This window comes from Lampetra fluviatilis, chromosome 6 (assembly GCF_964198595.1).
Source record: "Lampetra fluviatilis chromosome 6, kcLamFluv1.1, whole genome shotgun sequence".
In the NCBI taxonomy this organism is placed as follows: domain Eukaryota; kingdom Metazoa; phylum Chordata; class Hyperoartia; order Petromyzontiformes; family Petromyzontidae; genus Lampetra; species Lampetra fluviatilis.
Window position 1 is genome coordinate 8759965 of NC_136280.1, and position 5455 is coordinate 8765419.

At 39.0% G+C, this 5455-nt stretch overlaps 1 protein-coding gene across 1 annotated transcript in view; it reads right to left on the reverse strand.

The window, feature by feature from the left end:
- Window positions 1-5455, reverse strand: part of LOC144933124 (aldehyde dehydrogenase family 3 member A2-like) — an 82842-nt gene that overhangs the window by 17923 nt on the left and 59464 nt on the right. The gene's annotated exons all lie outside the window — the stretch shown is intronic.

A 5455-nucleotide genomic window follows, 5' to 3' on the forward strand; every position in this document is an offset into this window, starting at 1 on the left:
TCATGTGCGGCCAATAACAGTGAAATATAAATAAAAAACCCGATTTTAAATGGGTGGGTTATGAAATACTTCACCCCTTTTTCGCCATACAAAAAGGTGCGCTACATGAGATGGTACCAATCTCTGTTCTGGCCCATGGACTAAAGCCACGGTCTATACACTCAAGTCGTCATCATAGTCATCAGGAGCCTCGAGTTATCCGCTGTTGGATGAAGGCCTTTCCCCCCCCCTCTACAAGTCGTCGCCATCCTTGGGGGGTATTGTTGTGTTGCAGCAATCGATCCATCTTTCCCCTGCACAGAAAGCCAATCTCAAGGTTCATTTTCTGCGGTGAGTGTCCTCTAGGGCGCATTCCACACACAGGTATATATGTTTATACACTGCAGGCCTGTAAAGACCCATCGATTATAAATCGGATTAAATAAATGGTTATGCCCATCGTGAATCGGGATCGTGCGCATGAGAATTCTTTCATCATACGCTGATGTTTCGTTTGGGTTAAACGGTCCTCAACTTTACAAACCAGATTAAAAACAATCTATTGTCAACTCAAACCGTGACCTCCAATCATTATAATTAATCCATTTAGTCGTTACATGCTTAATAATACAGTATGTTGAACTTCTTTTGCACCGTACGTAGCCAATCATGCTAATCGGAGGTGTGGGATTAAGATATGCCCACCCCAGTACTATCCGACTGGCCCCGTGGTGATGTACTACATCTAAAATAACCACTGAAGCAACTTTTGGTTAACAGTTATGATCCAGCGACTATGAATAACGTAATTTTAAAAAAACTAATGTAATGTTCCTTTTCTTAAGGAAGCAAGCTACATTTTAACGTTTAAGGTCTGTTTACCAACACGCTACATCTCTCCTTTCCCACGTAGCACATTTGTTAAATATGAACTCTATACTATAATTGCACATTCTGGGCATATATCATGGATGCACAGGGATGACATTTGTGTAATGTATTCATGAGTTCATTCCACAGCAAGATAATTGGAATGTAGATAATATAATCAAATGGGCAGGTCTCTGCTCAAGGCCCACACAGCCTGCTGCTGTGAGTCCAACACAATGGGATAACACCGGCTACAGAAGCTGCACATTCAAGGGATGGCGTACATGTGACAGTCCTTCTGTCTATCCACTGCTGGATGAGGGCCAAGAGATGATGAACGAGACCGAGTGTACAGACTGCGACTTTGTTATCCGGCGTTTTGCGCAGCGGACGAACGCGACCCTCACAGCTTTAACGACGCACTATTTATTTGCTGGGCAGGTGATTTCACAACGCAATATTACACCTGAAAACGTTGTAAAAATAAGCATTATTTGTGGTGCTTAATATCCTGCAATAAAGCCAAATGCAATGCAACAATTGTGAGTGTAAAGAATGCCTTATTTCATTGCAACAATGACACTTTTCACACAAAAAAATTGCAGACGTTAAAATGGACACTGGGTTAAAGGCAGTCGATCTGCTTTACAACCCTGCGTCAATCCACTGCTGGATAAAGGACTCCCCCCACGGCTGTCAGTGGTGGGCGTTGTTTGACCATACTTCACCACGCTCCAAAGTGCGTGTTGGCAAAGTAAACGTGGGCTGCCCCAGTACCGGGTCGATATGCCACGACGTGGCAGGGATTAACAACTCATGCCGACGCGTTCATATCGCAGTGCGTTAAGCACTACCATGCCCCCCCGCCCCTCCACACACATATCATAGCCATACTAAATAGCACCTCCGATTAGCACGGTTGCTACGTACGGTGCGAAAGAAGTGCAACATACACACAGTATTCAATATTTGTCACGTCGAGCAAAAAGACATTGATCATCAGCTGTCTTGGTAAAGGCACCCCAATGCAGCGTAAACACATTGGGCGGATTCAATCCAGATATCAGAGATAATATATGTAACTGGAGGAATGCATGTTAAATGTAAGGTCTGCATATGGTCATATGACATCAGCAAATCTACATGTATCTACCATCTAAAGCTCCTAACATCGGATGCACTGGAAAACTCGTGGTTATCAATGGCTTTGGTCGTGATCGACTTTTAAAAACTCCATGTACACTCTAAACTAAATTATTTGGTGATACGATGTTGGCAGTGATGCCCAACAAGGCCGTAGCCATGGAGTCAACATTGGGGGGGGACCACATCTTCCAGGATGTCTGGGGTCCCCCCCCAGAAAAAAAAAAATCTAAATTTGAATATTAATTTCCTGCCATTAATATTTTAAAAATTCACTAACACATGGGATTGACTTTTCATTTATTTTTTACAATAATGTCTTGTAGTTTATTGTATTACATTGCTGTTTGAAATAATAAAATAATAAAAATCAAACATAATACAATTATTACGTTATGTTTATTATTTTATTATTTCAATTCTAATTATTTTATTTTTATTACTTTATCATTTCAATTCTACGTGACTTTACCGAAAGAACCAAGAAGATGAATCCCTGCAGTCACGAAAGCTTTAAATCGAAATTTACATTGCTGTTTTTCATTTTTTACCTTTTCTTGTTTCATTGTATTTAAATGGCAGAGGATAGAGATTAATAAAGTACAACCATAACCACAATCATATAAACATAAATCTATGCATTGTTATATGAAGACAAGTCCAGATATTGTGGACAAGGTTTAGCAAATTGTTGTTTTTATTTAAATAGCATCGCAATTATTATTTTTAAAAATATTTTTATTGCAATATATTGAGGGGGGGGGACATTGAGAATATTTGATTTTTATAATTATGAATATTATTTCTATTATAATTACGGCCTTGGTGCACAAAACACAATTAACAAAAATAAACTCCCATTCCTCAAATCACACTCGCCAACAACAACCTACCTGTCAACCAAGACCTAAACAAACAATGTAACTCACAATCGATTCAAGTACCTATCCAGCTTCTGGGGATCACGCCGTTACAGTCACAGAATCTCGCCCAGATCCCGATGATCTGGGCGAGATTCTGGGGGGGGGGCACGGAGCCCCCTAATCGTCACCCCTAACCCAGCACGCATGTGAACCTGGCACCGCACAATCTAACAATTACACAATAACCACCTTCCTCATCAAGTTAACAATTGCCGTTGATTGATTCCAATAAACGATCGAACGTCGTGCAAGAAAACCGATATCATTAACGCTTTAAAAAAAAACTCCTTTAAACAAGTTATTTTTTTAAAGCAACGCTTTAAATAACAACTTCGTTTAAATTTTGATTGAAAGTTTTCGTGACCGCAGGGATTCATATTCTTGGTTCTTTCGGTAAAGTCACGTAGAAGAGAAATAATAAAATAATAAAAATATTTAAAAATAACAATTCTCACGACGTTTCGACTCCACGGCAAAACAAATTAAAAAAAGGTTTTCTTTAAAATTTTAACATCATAAAAAAGGTTTTTTTTTATTTTCTTGCTGTGGATTTCACACCTGATGACGATTGATTGTGTTGCAGTAGAAACGTCGTGATAATTTTTATTGTTTTATATTTAGATTATTTTATTATTTCCATTCTACGTTACTTTACCGAAAGAACCAAGATATAATATAAATATAATACATTTTTTATTTTATTATTTCCCTTTTACGTGACTTTACCGAAAGAACCAAGAATAACAACTTCGTTTAACTCACGGGTCGAGAAGTGCAGTGGGGTCAATGGCGACGTCGGTTTGTGCGAGCCGATTCAACACTTTAGGGACCGCGGCGTTTTTAACCTACACACAAAAATATATAAATAATAAGGCGTCCATACAAAATGTTAATTGCTTTAAAGTAGCGAATTAATTGATTCATTGATACAGGCATGCATTGTCACCGGATCTGAGTACGTGTGCACAATTTGCAATTGATTGGACAACAGGAAGGAGACAAAATTTTGATGACAAGATTTGACCACGACACAGAAATCAAGTTAGGAAAGCTTCTGAGGCAGACTGTTTTAAAGGTTTAATAACATATTTTAAAATAACTTTTTTAAAAACACGCTTTAATGAAATGTACTGTCCGAGCTGCCCCTCCCCCTGCCCCCTTCCCCCATCGCTCCCTGTGGCTTGCCGTGACGTAAGGGACCGTGGTGATTTACAGCCAACGTGATTTGAGCGTGGACAATTAGATCCGTAAAAAAGATTGTTTTAATATATATATTTTATTTTTAATGATAGAAAATAGTATTGTCATCAGTATGACGACATACGTATACCAAGTTTGCAGTCGATACGACATTGGGAATACGGTTGAAATTGAGTTACAAGATTTTAGGATACAACAACACACAGAGTAAGTTAAATAAAAGCGTGTAAAATGTTGAAAAATGTTTTGGATTGTTTTTTTTATGATAGAATATAGTCTTGTCATCAGTATGACATAAGTATTTCAAGTTTGCAGTTGAGTTACAAGATTTTTTTTGGAGGAAAATAGGATTACTGTAATCGGTTAAACAAATGCAGCGTGGTTTGGAAAATACTATATTTATATTTATAGAAAATACTACATTTATAAATAAAATATCATTTGCTGGGGTTTTCCTTATTTCAAAGGGACAGGCATTTGTCCGTGCTTACTGTAATTATCTTGGCGATCATGAGCCAGAGGTATACATTCCACATTCCCATGGCGAGGCCTTGCCTCTCTGAATGACAAGCATTGTTGAGTTAGATAAAAGCGTGTAATAATAATGAAATGGGTGTAGCCCAAGGGTCATTCACGAAGTGGGCGGGGCTAGTTATGTTAATGTGATAAATTAGCATATTAATTCCTGCAGCCACTAAAGCTTTAAGTCAAGAGTTACCTGGGCTAAATCTTGACTTAAAGCTTTCGTGACTGCAGGAATTCATATTCTTGGGGTCTTTATTATTTGATCTATCTACGTGGCTTTAGGGGCCGTCCATAAATGACGTCACGTAATTTTGGACGATTTTTTTACCCCCCCCCCCTCATCACACGGCGTCACAACAAGTCAGACCCCCCCCCTCTCAAATATGACGTCACAAACCATATTTCCATTTGAAAATAAAACATGCTTCAAATCGCTTTAAACTATTGTCATTGTAGTGCGTATTTAATGTGGCGCTGCACTCTGATGCTGTAGGAGAAAACATGTATTAAAAAGTCTATTTAATTAAGTAGAACGTGTTGTCTATATTTATTTAAAGTTGCACATTTTGATGTGACGTCACACTTCTCACCCCCCCCCCCCTCGTCACACATCGTCACAAATGTCTGACCCCCAACCCCCCCTAGGTGCGTGACGTCATTTATGGACGGCCGCTTACCGAAAAACCCAAAGAATGAGTTACCTGGTCTATTTCGCTTGCGAAGAGTGTGAAGCGGAATCGATTCTCGGCTGTCTCAACTGAGACGTGGATCGATTCCCATTTGTTTTGGATCCGCTTTGTCCCCGTGACGTCACG